The following is a 20,505-nucleotide window of genomic DNA, read 5'->3' as shown; positions in this document are numbered from 1 at the left end:
GCCCATTATGACCGTGTGCACTGTCACCATGGGCACTATCACCGTGAGCACTGTCAGCATGTGCACTGTCACTATTTAGCACTGTCACCAGGTGAACTACCACCATGGGCACTGTCACGATGTGCACTATCACCGTGAACACGGTTACCATGGGCACTGTAACAATGCACAGTGTCACCATCAGTATTGTCCCGATGGGAACTGCCACCAAGAGCACTGTCACCATTAGCACCGTCACCACGAGCACTGGCACCTGGGCACTGCTATTATGAGCAATGTCACCATGAGATCTGTCGCTATGAGAACTGCCACCATGGGTATTTTCAACATGAGTACTGTCACCATGGTATTGTCACCATTTGCACTGTCACCATGAGCACTATTACCGTGAGCACTCTCACCGTGAGCTCTCTCGCTGTGGTCCCTGTCACCATGAGCACTGTTGCCATGGGTACTGGCACAATGTAGACAGACACCATGAGCACTGTCACCATGGGCACCATCAGTGTGAGCACTCTCACCATGGTCACTGTCACCTTGGGCACTGTTACCATGAGCACTGTCACCATAGGCAATGGCACCATGGGCCCTGTCATCATGGGCACTCTCACCATGGGCACTATCACTGTGAACACTGTCACCATGGATACTGCAAACATGAGAACTGTCACCGTGAGTACTGTCACCATGAGTACAGTCTGCACGGGTTGTCACCATGTGCACGGTCACCATGAGAACTGACAACAGGGGCACTGTCACCATTTTTCACTGCCACCATGTGCAGTGTCACCATGGGCACTATCACCATGGAAATTATCACCGTGAACACTGTCACCATGAACACTGCAACTGTGTGCAGTGTCACCGTGCACACTGTCACCGTAAGGACTATCACTGTAAGCAAAGTCACTATGAGCAATGTCACCATGGGCACTGTCACCATTTTGCACTGCCACCAGGTGCAGTGTCACCATAGGTACTTTCACCGTGAGAAAAGTGACCGTGCGGAATGTCTCTATGGGCAGTGGCACCATGGGCATTGTCAGTGTGAGCACTGTCACAACGGGCACTATCACCGTGAGAAATCTCATCATGGTAACTGTCCCCATGGGCACATTCACTGTGAGAAGTGTCACCATGGGCACTGTCACTGTCGGCACTGTTACCATGGGCACTGTCATTGTGGGCACTGTCACCATGGCCACTGCCACCTTGGGCTCTGTCAAGATGAACACTGTAATAATACCCATTATCACCGTGGGCACTGTCACCATGGGCACTATCACCGTGAGCACTGTCAGCATGTGCACTGTCACGATTTAGCACTGTCACCAGGTGAACTGCCACCATGGGCACTGTCACGATGTGCACTACCACCGTGAGCACGGTTACCATGGGCACTGTAACAATGCACAGGGTCACCATCGGTACTGTCCCCATGGGAACTGCCACCAAGAGCACTGTCACCATTAGCACTGTCACCACGAGGACTGCCACCTTGGGCACTGCTATTATGAGCACTGTCACCATGAGAACTGCCACCATGGGTATTTTCAACATGAGTACTGTCACCATGGGTATTGTCACCATTTGCACTGTCACCATGAGCACTATTACCGTGAGCTCTATCACAGTGAGCACTCTCACTGTGGTCAGTGTCACCATGAGCACTGTCGCCATGGGTACTGGCACAATGCGGACTGGCACCATGAGCCCTGTCACCATGGGCACTATCAGTGTGAGCACTCTCACCATGGTCACTGTCACCATGGGCACTGTTACCATGAGCACTGTCACCATAGGCAATGGCGCCGTGGGAACTTTCACCATGGGCACTGTCATCATGGGCAGTGTCACCATGGGCACTGTCACCATGGGCACTGCCACCATGGGCAGTATCACTGTGAGCACTGTCACCATGGGTACTGCAACCATGAGAACTGTCACCGTGAGTACTGTCTGCATGGGTTGTCACCGTGTGCACTGTCACCATGAGAACTGTCAACATGGGCACTGTCACCATTTTTCACTGCCACCATGTGCAATATCACCATGGGCACTATCACCGTGAGAACTGTCACCATGAGTACTGTCATCATAGGCACTGTCACCAAGGGCACAGCCACCATGTGCACAGTTACCAAGGTCACTATCACCGTGAGCACTGTCACCATGGGGACTACCAACATGGGCAATGTCATCATGAGCATTTTCACAATGGGAACTGCCACCATGGGCACTATCAATGGGCGGACTCTCACCATGGGCACTATCACCAGAGGCACTGTCACCGTGAGCACCTTCACTGTCGGCACTGTCACCATGAGCCCTATTACTGTGAGCACTAGCACCGTGATCACTCTCACCATGGTCAATGTCACCATGGGCACTGTCACTATTGGTACTGGCACAATGCGGATTGTCACAGTGTGATCTGTCACCATAGACACTATCACCATGGGCACTGTCACTATTGGTACTGGCACAATGCGGACTGTCACAGTGTGATCTGTCACCATAGACACTATCACCATGAGCACTCTCACCATGGTCACTGTTACCATGGGTACTGTCACTGTGAGCACTGTTACCATAGGCAATGACTCCGTGGGCACTGACTCCATGGGCACTGTCATCATGGGCATTGTCACCATGGGCAGTGTCACCATGGACACTGCCACCATGGGCACTATCACTCTGAGCACTGTCACCAAGGGTACAGCTACCATGAGCAGTGTCAGCATCGGTTGTGACCGTGTGCATTGTCACAATGAGAACTGTCAGCATGGGAACTGTCCCCATTTTTCACTGCCACCATGTGCACTACCACCATGTGCACTGCCACCATGGGCATTATCACCGTGAGCACTGTCACCATGAATACTGTCATCATGGGCACTGTCACCAAGGGCACAGCCACCATGTGCACTGTTAACATGGTCACTATCACCATGAGCACTGTCACCATGGGAACTACCCACATGGGCACTGTCATCATGAGCACTTTCACAATGGGAACTGCCACCATGGACACAATTAACACGAGCACACTCACCATGGGCACTATCCCCAAGGGCACTGTCAGTTTCAGCACTATCACCATGGGTACTGCAACCATGACCACTGTCACCATAAGCACTGTCCCCATTCTCTGTATCACCATGTGCACTGTCACCATGGGCACTATCACCTTGAGAACTGTCAGCCTGGGCACTGTCACCATGGGTATTGTGACTTTGGGCACTGTCACCATGAGCACTGTCACCTTGGGCACTGGTACAATGTGGACTGTCACCATGAGCACTGTCATCATGGGCAGTATCACCATTAGAACTGTCACCGTGGTCACTGTCACCATGGCCACTCTCACCGTGAGCACTATCACCGTGAGTGTTGTGACCATGGGCACTTTCACCATGGGCAGTGTCCCCATGGACAATTTCACTGTTAGTACTGTCACCATGGACACTATAACTATGGACACTGTCACCGTGGGCTCTGTCACCATGGGCACTTTCACCATGAGCACTGCCACTCTGACCACTCTCATCATAAGAACTGTCACCATGGACACTTTCACGATGGGCACTTCCAACATTGGCACTATCACCATGAGCACTGTCAACAAGAGCACTGTCATGGTGGGCAATGTCACCATGCACAATGTCACCACAAGGACTATCACATTAAGCAATGTCCCCATGGGCACTGTCACCATTTTGCACTGCCACCGTGAGCATTATCACCTTATGCCATGTCACCATGAGCACTTGATCACTGAGTACTGTCACCATGGGTAATATCACCATGGGCACTGTCACCGTGAGAAATATCACCGTGAGCAATGCCATGATGGGCACTGGCGCCTAGGGTCTTGTCACTATGAGCACTGAAACAATGTGCACTATCACTGTGAGAAATCTCACCGTGCTAACTGTCCCCAAGGGCACTGTCACAGAGAGAAAAGTCATCATGGGCACTGTCACAGTCAGTATTCTCACCGTGGGCACTCTCATTGTGGGCAATGCCTCCGTGAGCACTATTACCATGAACACTGCTACCGTGAACACTCTCATGATAAGAACTGTCACCATGGGCACAGACACCATGGGCACTCTCATGGTGTGCACTGTCACCAAGGGCACTGTCACAATGGGCACTGTCACCATGAGCACTGGAACCATGGGCACTCTCACCATGGGCACTATCACCATGAGCAATATCATCATGGGCATTCTCACTATATTGCACTGCCACCAGAGGCACCATGACCATGTGCACTGTCACCATGGGCAGGGTCACCATCGGTAGTCTCACCATGGGCACTGCCACCATGAGCACTCTCACCAAGAGCACTGTCACCACGAGCACTGCCACCATGAGCACTGTCACAAGAACTGTCAGTATGAGAACTGCCACCATGGGCACTTTCACCATGATTATTATCACCTGGGTGTTGTCACCTTTGTCATTTTCAACGTGCGTACTATCACCGTGAGAATTATCACCATTAGCAATGTCACCACGGGCACAGCCTTAATGCGGACTGTCATCATGAACACTGTCACCATGGGCACTACCACGGTGAGAACAGTCACCGTGGTCACTGTCACCATGGGCACTGTCACCATGAGCACTGTCACTAAGAGCATAATCACCATAGGCACTGTCACCGTGAGAACAGTCACCATGCACACTGTCAACATGGAGACTATCACCTTGAGCACTGTCACCATGAGCACTGTCACCATGAGCAATTTCAAAAGGATCACTTTCACCATGAGAACTGTCACCACGGGGACTCTCACCATTGGCACTGCCTCCGAGGGGTTGTCATGATGGGCACTATCACAATGGGCAGTGTGTCCATGGGCAGTGTCACCGTGAGCACTCTCACTATTGGCACTATCACCATTGGCATGGTCACCGTGAGCACTGTCACAATGGGCATTTTCACACTGGGTGCTGTCACCATGGGCACAGTCACCGTTAGCACTCTCACCATGGGCTCTGTGATCTTGGGCACTGTCACCATGGGCTCTGCCACCGATGGCACTGTCACAATGGGAAGTATCACCATGGGTCTTGTCAGCGTGGGCAATGTCTCCCTGGGCACAGCCACCATGATATCTATCACCATAGGCACTGTCACCATGGGCACTGTCACCATGAGCACTGCCACAATGAGCACTGTCACTTATGGCACTGTCCTCATGAGATGTGTCACCATGATCACTGTCACCATGGACAGGACACGCTGGGTATTGTCACCATGGGCACTGTCTATGAGCAGTCTCACCATGGGAATTGTCACCTTAGGTACTGTCACCATGGGCACTGTCACCGTGAACACTTTTACCATCAGCTCTGTTACCCTGGGTATTGTCACCATGGGAACTATCACCGTGACAGTTGTGAACATGGGCACTCTCACCATGAGCAATGTCACCATGAATACTGTCACCCTGTGTATTGTCACCATGGGCACTGTCACCGTGAGCACTACACCATGAGAATTGTGACTATGGGCACTGTCCCCATGGTCACATTCACCATAGGAACTAACGCCATGAACACTGTCACCATGAGCAATGTCACTGTGTGCAGTTTCACCATACACACTATCACCATAAGCAATGTCACCATGAGCAATATCACCATGGGCACTGTCACCATTTTGCACTGCCACCATGGGCAGTGTCAACATGGGCAGTTTCACTATGAGTACTGTCACCATGGGTAATAGCACCATGGGCACTGTCACCGTGAACACTGTCACTATGAGAATTTTCACCATAGGCCCTGTCACCGTGAGAATTGTCACCATCGGCACTGTCAACATGGAGACTATAACCTTGAGCACTGTCACCATGAGCACAGACACAATGGTCACATTCAATGTAAGACCTGTCACCACTGGGACTATCAACATTGGCACTGTCACTGTGGGGTTGTCACCATGAACACTATCACCATGGGCGATGTCTCTGTGGGCAGTTTCACCATGAGCACTGTCACTATTGGCACTCTCACCATCGGCACTGTCACCATGGGCACTGTCACCGTGAGCACTGTCACCATGCGCCTTGTCACACTGGGTGCTGTCACCATGGGCACTGTCACCGTGGGCACTGTCACAATGGGAAGTATCACCCTGGGCTTTGTCAGCCTTGGCACTCTCCGCGTGGGCACTGACACCGTGACATCTATCACCATAAACACTGTAATCATGGGCACTGTCACCATGAGCATGGACACCATGAGCACTGCCACAATGAGCACTCTTATTTATGGCTCTGCCAACATGAGCACTGTCACCATGAGCACTGTCACCATGGGCATGACACCATGGGCACTGTCACTGTGAGCACTACACCATGAGAATTGTGACTATGGGCACTGTTACCAGGACAATCTCACCATGGGAACTATCACCGTGAACACTTTCACCATGAACACTGTCACTGTGTGCAGTGTCACCATGCGTACTGTCACTGTAAGGACTATCACCGTAAGCAAAGTCACCATGAGCAATGTCACCATGGGCACTGTCACCATTTTGCTCTGCCACCATGTGCAGTGTCACCATGGTTAATATCACCATAGGCACTTCCACCGTGAGAAATGTGACCGTGCGGAATGACTCTATGGGCACTGGCCCCATGGGCATTGTTACTGTGAGCACTGGCACAACGGGCACTATCACCGTTAGAAATCTCACCATGCTAACTGTCCCCATGGGCACTGTCACCATGAGAAGTGTCACCATGGGCACTGTCACTGTCGGCACTGTCACCATGGGCACTGTCATTGTGGGCACTGTCTCCATGGCCACTGCCACCGTGTGCTGTCACCATGAACTCTGTAACAATGCCCATTATGACCGTGTGCACTGTCACCATGGGCACTATCACCGTGAGCACTGTCAGCATGTGCACTGTCACTATTTAGCACTGTCACCAGGTGAACTACCACCATGGGCACTGTCACGATGTGCACTATCACCGTGAACACGGTTACCATGGGCACTGTAACAATGCACAGTGTCACCATCAGTATTGTCCCGATGGGAACTGCCACCAAGAGCACTGTCACCATTAGCACCGTCACCACGAGCACTGGCACCTGGGCACTGCTATTATGAGCAATGTCACCATGAGATCTGTCGCTATGAGAACTGCCACCATGGGTATTTTCAACATGAGTACTGTCACCATGGTATTGTCACCATTTGCACTGTCACCATGAGCACTATTACCGTGAGCACTCTCACCGTGAGCTCTCTCACTGTGGTCCCTGTCACCATGAGCACTGTTGCCATGGGTACTGGCACAATGTAGACAGACACCATGAGCACTGTCACCATGGGCACCATCAGTGTGAGCACTCTCACCATGGTCACTGTCACCTTGGGCACTGTTACCATGAGCACTGTCACCATAGGCAATGGCACCATGGGCCCTGTCATCATGGGCACTCTCACCATGGGCACTATCACTGTGAGCACTGTCACCATGGATACTGCAAACATGAGAACTGTCACCGTGAGTACTGTCACCATGAGTACAGTCTGCACGGGTTGTCACCATGTGCACGGTCACCATGAGAACTGACAACAGGGGCACTGTCACCATTTTTCACTGCCACCATGTGCAGTGTCACCATGGGCACTATCACCATGGAAAGTATCACCGTGAACACTGTCACCATGAACACTGCAACTGTGTGCAGTGTCACCGTGCACACTGTCACCGTAAGGACTATCACTGTAAGCAAAGTCACTATGAGCAATGTCACCATGGGCACTGTCACCATTTTGCACTGCCACCAGGTGCAGTGTCACCATAGGTACTTTCACCGTGAGAAAAGTGACCGTGCGGAATGTCTCTATGGGCAGTGGCACCATGGGCATTGTCAGTGTGAGCACTGTCACAACGGGCACTATCACCGTGAGAAATCTCATCATGGTAACTGTCCCCATGGGCACATTCACTGTGAGAAGTGTCACCATGGGCACTGTCACTGTCGGCACTGTTACCATGGGCACTGTCATTGTGGGCACTGTCACCATGGCCACTGCCACCTTGGGCTCTGTCAAGATGAACACTGTAATAATACCCATTATCACCGTGGGCACTGTCACCATGGGCACTATCACCGTGAGCACTGTCAGCATGTGCACTGTCACGATTTAGCACTGTCACCAGGTGAACTGCCACCATGGGCACTGTCACGATGTGCACTACCACCGTGAGCACTGTCACCATGGGGACTACCAACATGGGCAATGTCATCATAAGCATTTTCACAATGGGAACTGCCACCATGGGCACTATCAATGGGCGGACTCTCACCATGGGCACTATCACCAGAGGCACTGTCACCGTGAGCACCTTCACTGTCGTCACTGTCACCATGAGCACTATTACTGTGAGCACTAGCACCGTGATCACTCTCACCATGGTCAATGTCACCATGGGCACTGTCACTATTGGTACTGGCACAATGCGGACTGTCACAGTGTGATCTGTCACCATAGACACTATCACCATGAGCACTCTCACCATGGTCACTGTTACCATGGGTACTGTCACTGTGAGCACTGTTACCATAGGCTATGGCTCCGTGGGCACTGACTCCATGGGCACTGTCATCATGGGCATTGTCACCATGGGCAGTGTCACCATGGGCACTGCCACCATGGGCACTATCACTCTGAGCACTGTCACCAAGGGTACAGCTACCATGAGCAGTGTCAGCATCGGTTGTGACCGTGTGCATTGTCACAATGAGAACTGTCAGCATGGGAACTGTCCCCATTTTTCACTGCCACCATGTGCACTACCACCATGTGCACTGCCACCATGGGCATTATCACCGTGAGCACTGTCACCATGAATACTGTCATCATGGGCACTGTCACCAAGGGCACAGCCACCATGTGCACTCTTAACATGGTCACTATCACCATGAGCACTGTCACCATGGGAACTACCCACATGGGCACTGTCATCATGAGCACTTTCACAATGGGAACTGCCACCATGGACACAATTAACACGAGCACACTCACCATGGGCACTATCCCCAAGGGCACTGTCAGTTTCAGCACTATCACCATGGGTACTGCAACCATGACCACTGTCACCATAAGCACTGTCCCCATTCTCTGTATCACCATGTGCACTGTCACCATGGGCACTATCACCTTGAGAACTGTCAGCCTGGGCACTGTCACCATGGGTATTGTGACTTTGGGCACTGTCACCATGAGCACTGTCACCTTGGGCACTGGTACAATGTGGACTGTCACCAGAGCACTGTCATCACGGGCAGTATCACCATTAGAACTGTCACCGTGGTCACTGTCACCATGGCCACTCTCACTGTGAGCAGTATCACCGTGAGTGTTGTGACCATGGGCACTTTCACCATGGGCAGTGTCCCCATGGACAATTTCACTGTTAGTACTGTCACCATGGACACTATAACTATGGACACTGTCACCGTGGGCTCTGTCACCATGGGCACTTTCACCATGAGCACTGCCACTCTGACCACTCTCATCATAAGAACTGTCACCATGGACACTTTCACGATGGGCACTTCCAACATTGGCACTATCACCATGAGCACTGTCAACAAGAGCACTGTCATGGTGGGCAATGTCACCATGCACAATGTCACCACAAGGACTATCACATTAAGCAATGTCCCCATGGGCACTGTCACCATTTTGCACTGCCACCGTGAGCATTATCACCTTATGCCATGTCACCATGAGCACTTGATCACTGAGTACTGTCACCATGGGTAATATCACCATGGGCACTGTCACCGTGAGAAATATCACCGTGAGCAATGCCATGATGGGCACTGGCGCCTAGGGTCTTGTCACTATGAGCACTGAAACAATGTGCACTATCACTGTGAGAAATCTCACCGTGCTAACTGTCCCCAAGGGCACTGTCACAGAGAGAAAAGTCATCATGGGCACTGTCACAGTCAGTATTCTCACCGTGGGCACTCTCATTGTGGGCAATGCCTCCGTGAGCACTATTACCATGAACACTGCTACCGTGAACACTCTCATGATAAGAACTGTCACCATGGGCACAGACACCATGGGCACTCTCATGGTGTGCACTGTCACCAAGGGCACTGTCACAATGGGCACTGTCACCATGAGCACTGGAACCATGGGCACTCTCACCATGGGCACTATCACCATGAGCAATATCATCATGGGCATTCTCACTATATTGCACTGCCACCAGAGGCACCATGACCATGTGCACTGTCACCATGGGCAGGGTCACCATCGGTAGTCTCACCATGGGCACTGCCACCATGAGCACTGTCACCAAGAGCACTGTCACCACGAGCACTGCCACCATGAGCACTGTCACAAGAACTGTCAGTATGAGAACTGCCACCATGGGCACTTTCACCATGATTATTATCACCTGGGTGTTGTCACCTTTGTCATTTTCAACGTGCGTACTATCACCGTGAGAATTATCACCATTAGCAATGTCACCACGGGCACAGCCTTAATGCGGACTGTCATCATGAACACTGTCACCATGGGCACTACCACGGTGAGAACAGTCACCGTGGTCACTGTCACCATGGGCACTGTCACCATGAGCACTGTCACTAAGAGCATAATCACCATAGGCACTGTCACCATGAGAACAGTCACCATGCACACTGTCAACATGGAGACTATCACCTTGAGCACTGTCACCATGAGCACTGTCACCATGAGCAATTTCAAAAGGATCACTTTCACCATGAGAACTGTCACCACGGGGACTCTCACCATTGGCACTGCCTCCGAGGGGTTGTCATGATGGGCACTATCACAATGGGCAGTGTGTCCATGGGCAGTGTCACCGTGAGCACTCTCACTATTGGCACTATCACCATTGGCATGGTCACCGTGAGCACTGTCACAATGGGCATTTTCACACTGGGTGCTGTCACCATGGGCACAGTCACCGTTAGCACTCTCACCATGGGCTCTGTGATCTTGGGCACTGTCACCATGGGCTCTGCCACCGATGGCACTGTCACAATGGGAAGTATCACCATGGGTCTTGTCAGCGTGGGCAATGTCTCCCTGGGCACAGCCACCATGATATCTATCACCATAGGCACTGTCACCATGGGCACTGTCACCATGAGCACTGCCACAATGAGCACTGTCACTTATGGCACTGTCCTCATGAGATGTGTCACCATGATCACTGTCACCATGGACAGGACACGCTGGGTATTGTCACCATGGGCACTGTCTATGAGCAGTCTCACCATGGGAATTGTCACCTTAGGTACTGTCACCATGGGCACTGTCACCGTGAACACTTTTACCATCAGCTCTGTTACCCTGGGTATTGTCACCATGGGAACTATCACCGTGACAGTTGTGAACATGGGCACTCTCACCATGAGCAATGTCACCATGAATACTGTCACCCTGTGTATTGTCACCATGGGCACTGTCACCGTGAGCACTACACCATGAGAATTGTGACTATGGGCACTGTCCCCATGGTCACATTCACCATAGGAACTAACGCCATGAACACTGTCACCATGAGCAATGTCACTGTGTGCAGTTTCACCATACACACTATCACCATAAGCAATGTCACCATGAGCAATATCACCATGGGCACTGTCACCATTTTGCACTGCCACCATGGGCAGTGTCAACATGGGCAGTTTCACTATGAGAACTGTCACCATGGGTAATAGCACCATGGGCACTGTCACCGTGAACACTGTCACTATGAGAATTTTCACCATAGGCCCTGTCACCGTGAGAATTGTCACCATCGGCACTGTCAACATGGAGACTATAACCTTGAGCACTGTCACCATGAGCACAGACACCATGGTCACATTCAATGTAAGACCTGTCACCACTGGGACTATCAACATTGGCACTGTCACCGTGGGGTTGTCACCATGAACACTATCACCATGGGCGATGTCTCTGTGGGCAGTTTCACCATGAGCACTGTCACTATTGGCACTCTCACCATCGGCACTGTCACCATGGGCACTGTCACCGTGAGCACTGTCACCATGTGCCTTGTCACACTGGGTGCTGTCACCATGGGCACTGTCACCGTGCGCACTGTCACAATGGGAAATATCACCCTGGGCTTTGTCAGCCTTGGCACTCTCCGCGTGGGCACTGACACCGTGACATCTATCACCATAAACACTGTAATCATGGGCACTGTCACCATGAGCACGGACACCATGAGCACTGCCACAATGAGCACTCTTATTTATGGCTCTGCCAACATGAGCACTGACTCCATGGGCACTGTCATCATGGGCATTGTCACCATGGGCAGTGTCACCATGGGCACTGCCACCATGGGCACTATCACTCTGAGCACTGTCACCAAGGGTACAGCTACCATGAGCAGTGTGAGCATCGGTTGTGACCGTGTGCATTGTCACAATGAGAACTGTCAGCATGGGAACTGTCCCCATTTTTCACTGCCACCATGTGCACTACCACCATGTGCACTGCCACCATGGGCATTATCACCGTGAGCACTGTCACCATGAATACTGTCATCATGGGCACTGTCACCAAGGGCACAGCCACCATGTGCACTCTTAACATGGTCACTATCACCATGAGCACTGTCACCATGGGAACTACCCACATGGGCACTGTCATCATGAGCACTTTCACAATGGGAACTGCCACCATGGACACAATTAACACGAGCACACTCACCATGGGCACTATCCCCAAGGGCACTGTCAGTTTCAGCACTATCACCATGGGTACTGCAACCATGACCACTGTCACCATAAGCACTGTCCCCATTCTCTGTATCACCATGTGCACTGTCACCATGGGCACTATCACCTTGAGAACTGTCAGCCTGGGCACTGTCACCATGGGTATTGTGACTTTGGGCACTGTCACCATGAGCACTGTCACCTTGGGCACTGGTACAATGTGGACTGTCACCATGAGCACTGTCATCATGGGCAGTATCACCATTAGAACTGTCACCGTGGTCACTGTCACCATGGCCACTCTCACCGTGAGCACTATCACCGTGAGTGTTGTGACCATGGGCACTTTCACCATGGGCAGTGTCCCCATGGACAATTTCACTGTTAGTACTGTCACCATGGACACTATAACTATGGACACTGTCACCGTGGGCTCTGTCACCATGGGCACTTTCACCATGAGCACTGCCACTCTGACCACTCTCATCATAAGAACTGTCACCATGGACACTTTCACGATGGGCACTTCCAACATTGGCACTATCACCATGAGCACTGTCAACAAGAGCACTGTCATGGTGGGCAATGTCACCATGCACAATGTCACCACAAGGACTATCACATTAAGCAATGTCCCCATGGGCACTGTCACCATTTTGCACTGCCACCGTGAGCATTATCGCCTTATGCCATGTCACCATGAGCACTTGATCACTGAGTACTGTCACCATGGGTAATATCACCATGGGCACTGTCACCGTGAGAAATATCACCGTGAGCAATGCCATGATGGGCACTGGCGCCTAGGGTCTTGTCACTATGAGCACTGAAACAATGTGCACTATCACTGTGAGAAATCTCACCGTGCTAACTGTCCCCAAGGGCACTGTCACAGAGAGAAAAGTCATCATGGGCACTGTCACAGTCAGTATTCTCACCGTGGGCACTCTCATTGTGGGCAATGCCTCTGTGAGCACTATTACCATGAACACTGCTACCGTGAACACTCTCATGATAAGAACTGTCACCATGGGCACAGACACCATGGGCACTCTCATGGTGTGCACTGTCACCAAGGGCACTGTCACAATGGGCACTGTCACCATGAGCACTGGAACCATGGGCACTCTCACCATGGGCACTATCACCATGAGCAATATCATCATGGGCATTCTCACTATATTGCACTGCCACCAGAGGCACCATGACCATGTGCACTGTCACCATGGGCAGGGTCACCATCGGTAGTCTCACCATGGGCACTGCCACCATGAGCACTGTCACCAAGAGCACTGTCACCACGAGCACTGCCACCATGAGCACTGTCACAAGAACTGTCAGTATGAGAACTGCCACCATGGGCACTTTCACCATGATTATTATCACCTGGGTGTTGTCACCTTTGTCATTTTCAACGTGCGTACTATCACCGTGAGAATTATCACCATTAGCAATGTCACCACGGGCACAGCCTTAATGCGGACTGTCATCATTAACACTGTCACCATGGGCACTACCACGGTGAGAACAGTCACCGTGGTCACTGTCACCATGGGCACTGTCACCATGAGCACTGTCACTAAGAGCATAATCACCATAGGCACTGTCACCGTGAGAACAGTCACCATGCACACTGTCAACATGGAGACTATCACCTTGAGCACTGTCACCATGAGCACTGTCACCATGAGCAATTTCAAAAGGATCACTTTCACCATGAGAACTGTCACCACGGGGACTCTCACCATTGGCACTGCCTCCGAGGGGTTGTCATGATGGGCACTATCACAATGGGCAGTGTGTCCATGGGCAGTGTCACCGTGAGCACTCTCACTATTGGCACTATCACCATTGGCATGGTCACCGTGAGCACTGTCACAATGGGCATTTTCACACTGGGTGCTGTCACCATGGGCACAGTCACCGTTAGCACTCTCACCATGGGCTCTGTGATCTTGGGCACTGTCACCATGGGCTCTGCCACCGATGGCACTGTCACAATGGGAAGTATCACCATGGGTCTTGTCAGCGTGGGCAATGTCTCCCTGGGCACAGCCACCATGATATCTATCACCATAGGCACTGTCACCATGGGCACTGTCACCATGAGCACTGCCACAATGAGCACTGTCACTTATGGCACTGTCCTCATGAGATGTGTCACCATGATCACTGTCACCATGGACAGGACACGCTGGGTATTGTCACCATGGGCACTGTCTATGAGCAGTCTCACCATGGGAATTGTCACCTTAGGTACTGTCACCATGGGCACTGTCACCGTGAACACTTTTACCATCAGCTCTGTTACCCTGGGTATTGTCACCATGGGAACTATCACCGTGACAGTTGTGAACATGGGCACTCTCACCATGAGCAATGTCACCATGAATACTGTCACCCTGTGTATTGTCACCATGGGCACTGTCACCGTGAGCACTACCCCATGAGAATTGTGACTATGGGCACTGTCCCCATGGTCACATTCACCATAGGAACTAACGCCATGAACACTGTCACCATGAGCAATGTCACTGTGTGCAGTTTCACCATACACACTATCACCATAAGCAATGTCACCATGAGCAATATCACCATGGGCACTGTCACCATTTTGCACTGCCACCATGGGCAGTGTCAACATGGGCAGTTTCACTATGAGAACTGTCACCATGGGTAATAGCACCATGGGCACTGTCACCGTGAACACTGTCACTATGAGAATTTTCACCATAGGCCCTGTCACCGTGAGAATTGTCACCATCGGCACTGTCAACATGGAGACTATAACCTTGAGCACTGTCACCATGAGCACAGACACCATGGTCACATTCAATGTAAGACCTGTCACCACTGGGACTATCAACATTGGCACTGTCACCGTGGGGTTGTCACCATGAACACTATCACCATGGGCGATGTCTCTGTGGGCAGTTTCACCATGAGCACTGTCACTATTGGCACTCTCACCATCGGCACTGTCACCATGGGCACTGTCACCGTGAGCACTGTCACCATGCGCCTTGTCACACTGGGTGCTGTCACCATGGGCACTGTCACCGTGGGCACTGTCACAATGGGAAGTATCACCCTGGGCTTTGTCAGCCTTGGCACTCTCCGCGTGGGCACTGACACCGTGACATCTATCACCATAAACACTGTAATCATGGGCACTGTCACCATGAGCACGGACACCATGAGCACTGCCACAATGAGCACTCTTATTTAAGGCTCTGCCAACATGAGCACTGTCACCATGAGCACTGTCATCATGGGCATTGTCACCATGGGCAGTGTCACCATGGGCAGTGCCACCATAGGCACTGTCACCAAGGGTACAGCTACCATGAGCAGTGTGAGCATCGGTTGTGACCGTGTGCATTGTCACAATGAGAACTGTCAGCATGGGAACTGTCCCCATTTTTCACTGCCACCATGTGCACTACCACCATGTGCACTGCCACCATGGGCATTATCACCGTGAGCACTGTCACCATGAATACTGTCATCATGGGCACTGTCACCAAGGGCACAGCCACCATGTGCACTGTTAACATGGTCACTATCACCATGAGCACTGTCACCATGGGAACTACCCACATGGGCACTGTCATCATGAGCACTTTCACAATGGGAACTGCCACCATGGACACAATTAACACGAGCACACTCACCATGGGCACTATCCCCAAGGGCACTGTCAGTTTCAGCACTATCACCATGGGTACTGCAACCATGACCACTGTCACCATAAGCACTGTCCCCCTTCTCTGTATCACCATGTGCACTGTCACCATGGGCACTATCACCTTGAGAACTGTCAGCCTGGGCACTGTCACCATGGGTATTGTGACTTTGGGCACTGTCACCATGAGCACTGTCACCTTGGGCACTGGTACAATGTGGACTGTCACCATGAGCACTGTCATCATGGGCAGTATCACCATTAGAACTGTCACCGTGGTCACTGTCACCATGGCCACTCTCACCGTGAGCACTATCACCGTGAGTGTTGTGACCATGGGCACTTTCACCATGGGCAGTGTCCCCATGGACAATTTCACTGTTAGTACTGTCACCATGGACACTATAACTATGGACACTGTCACCGTGGGCTCTGTCACCATGGGCACTTTCACCATGAGCACTGCCACTCTGACCACTCTCATCATAAGAACTGTCACCATGGACACTTTCACGATGGGCACTTCCAACATTGGCACTATCACCATGAGCACTGTCAACAAGAGCACTGTCATGGTGGGCAATGTCACCATGCACAATGTCACCACAAGGACTATCACATTAAGCAATGTCCCCATGGGCACTGTCACCATTTTGCACTGCCACCGTGAGCATTATCACCTTATGCCATGTCACCATGAGCACTTGATCACTGAGTACTGTCACCATGGGTAATATCACCATGGGCACTGTCACCGTGAGAAATATCACCGTGAGCAATGCCATGATGGGCACTGGCGCCTAGGGTCTTGTCACTATGAGCACTGAAACAATGTGCACTATCACTGTGAGAAATCTCACCGTGCTAACTGTCCCCAAGGGCACTGTCACAGAGAGAAAAGTCATCATGGGCACTGTCACAGTCAGTATTCTCACCGTGGGCACTCTCATTGTGGGCAATGCCTCCGTGAGCACTATTACCATGAACACTGCTACCGTGAACACTCTCATGATAAGAACTGTCACCATGGGCACAGACACCATGGGCACTCTCATGGTGTGCACTGTCACCAAGGGCACTGTCACCATGAGCACTGGAACCATGGGCACTCTCACCATGGGCACTATCACCATGAGCAATATCATCATGGGCATTCTCACTATATTGCACTGCCACCAGAGGCACCATGACCATGTGCACTGTCACCATGGGCAGGGTCACCATCGGTAGTCTCACCATGGGCACTGCCACCATGAGCACTGTCACCCAGAGCACTGTCACCACGAGCACTGCCACCATGAGCACTGTCACAAGAACTGTCAGTATGAGAACTGCCACCATGGGCACTTTCACCATGATTATTATCACCTGGGTGTTGTCACCTTTGTCATTTTCAACGTGCGTACTATCACCGTGAGAATTATCACCATTAGCAATGTCACCACGGGCACAGCCTTAATGCGGACTGTCATGAACACTGTCACCATGGGCACTACCACGGTGAGAACAGTCACCGTGGTCACTGTCACCATGGGCACTGTCACCATGAGCACTGTCACTAAGAGCATAATCACCATAGGCACTGTCACCGTGAGAACAGTCACCATGCACACTGTCAACATGGAGACTATCACCTTGAGCACTGTCACCATGAGCACTGTCACCATGAGCAATTTCAAAAGGATCACTTTCACCATGAGAACTGTCACCACGGGGACTCTCACCATTGGCACTGCCTCCGAGGGGTTGTCATGATGGGCACTATCACAATGGGCAGTGTGTCCATGGGCAGTGTCACCATGAGCACTCTCACTATTGGCACTATCACCATTGGCATGGTCACCGTGAGCACTGTCACAATGGGCATTTTCACACTGGGTGCTGTCACCATGGGCACAGTCACCGTCAGCACTCTCACCATGGGCTCTGTGATCTTGGGCACTGTCACCATGGGCTCTGCCACCGATGGCACTGTCACAATGGGAAGTATCACCATGGGTCTTGTCAGCGTGGGCAATGTCTCCCTGGGCACCGCCACCATGATATCTATCACCATAGGCACTGTCACCATGGGCACTGTCACCATGAGCACTGCCACAATGAGCACTGTCACTTATGGCACTGTCCTCATGAGATGTGTCACCATGATCACTGTCACCATGGACAGGACACGCTGGGTATTGTCACCATGGGCACTGTCTATGAGCAGTCTCACCATGGGAATTGTCACCTTAGGTACTGTCACCATGGGCACTGTCACCGTGAACACTTTTACCATCAGCTCTGTTACCCTGGGTATTGTCACCATGGGAACTATCACCGTGACAGTTGTGAACATGGGCACTCTCACCATGAGCAATGTCACCATGAATACTGTCACCCTGTGTATTGTCACCATGGGCACTGTCACCGTGAGCACTACCCCATGAGAATTGTGACTATGGGCACTGTCCCCATGGTCACATTCACCATAGGAACTAACGCCATGAACACTGTCACCATGAGCAATGTCACTGTGTGCAGTTTCACCATACACACTATCACCATAAGCAATGTCACCATGAGCAATATCACCATGGGCACTGTCACCATTTTGCACTGCCACCATGGGCAGTGTCAACATGGGCAGTTTCACTATGAGAACTGTCACCATGGGTAATAGCACCATGGGCACTGTCACCGTGAACACTGTCACTATGAGAATTTTCACCATAGGCCCTGTCACCGTGAGAATTGTCACCATCGGCACTGTCAACATGGAGACTATAACCTTGAGCACTGTCACCATGAGCACAGACACCATGGTCTCATTCAATGTAAGACCTGTCACCACTGGGACTATCAACATTGGCACTGTCACCGTGGGGTTGTCACCATGAACACTATCACCATGGGCGATGTCTCTGTGGGCAGTTTCACCATGAGCACTGTCACTATTGGCACTCTCACCATCGGCACTGTCACCATCGGCACTGTCACCGTGAGCACTGTCACCATGCGCCTTGTCACACTGGGTGCTGTCACCATGGGCACTGTCACCGTGGGCACTGTCCCAATGGGAAGTATCACCCTGGGCTTTGTCAGCCTTGGCACTCTCCGCGTGGGCACTGACACCGTGACATCTATCACCATAAACACTGTAATCATGGGCACTGTCACCATGAGCACGGACACCATGAGCACTGCCACAATGAGCACTCTTATTTATGGCTCTGCCAACATGAGCACTGTCACCATGAGCACTGTCACCATGGGCATGACACCATGGGCACTGTCACTGTGAGCACTACACAATGAGAATTGTGACTATGGGCACTGTTACCAGGACAATCTCACCATGGGAACTATCACCGTGAACACTTTCACCATGAACACTGTCACTGTGTGCAGTGTCACCATGCGTACTGTCACTGTAAGGACTATCACCGTAAGCAAAGTCACCATGAGCAATGTCACCATGGGCACTGTCACCATTTTGCTCTGCCACCATGTGCAGTGTCAGCATGGTTAATATCACCATAGGCACTTTCACCGTGAGAAATGTGACCGTGCGGAATGACTCTATGGCCACTGGCCCCATGGGCATTGTTACTGTGAGCACTGGCACAACGGGCACTATCACCGTTAGAAATCTCACCATGCTAACTGTCCCCATGGGCACTGTCACCATGAGAAGTGTCACCATGGGCACTGTCACTGTCGGCACTGTCACCATGGACACTGTCATTGTGGGCACTGTCTCCATGGCCACTGCCACCGTGTGCTGTCACCATGAACTCTGTAACAATGCCCATTATGACCGTGTGCACTGTCACCATGGGCACTATCACCGTGAGCACTGTCAGCATGTGCACTGTCACTATTTAGCACTGTCACCAGGTGAACTACCACCATGGGCACTGTCACGATGTGCACTATCACCGTGAACACGGTTACCATGGGCACTGTAACAATGCACAGTGTCACCACCAGTATTGTCCCGATGGGAACTGCCACCAAGAGCACTGTCACCATTAGCACCGTCACCACGAGCACTGGCACCT

The sequence above is a fragment of the Mesoplodon mirus genome (assembly GCF_964341445.2).
Source record: "Mesoplodon mirus genome assembly, contig: SUPER_3_unloc_12, whole genome shotgun sequence".
In the NCBI taxonomy this organism is placed as follows: domain Eukaryota; kingdom Metazoa; phylum Chordata; class Mammalia; order Artiodactyla; family Ziphiidae; genus Mesoplodon; species Mesoplodon mirus.
The sequence above is the reverse complement of the archived record's forward strand: the minus strand, read 5'-3'. Positions refer to the sequence as shown.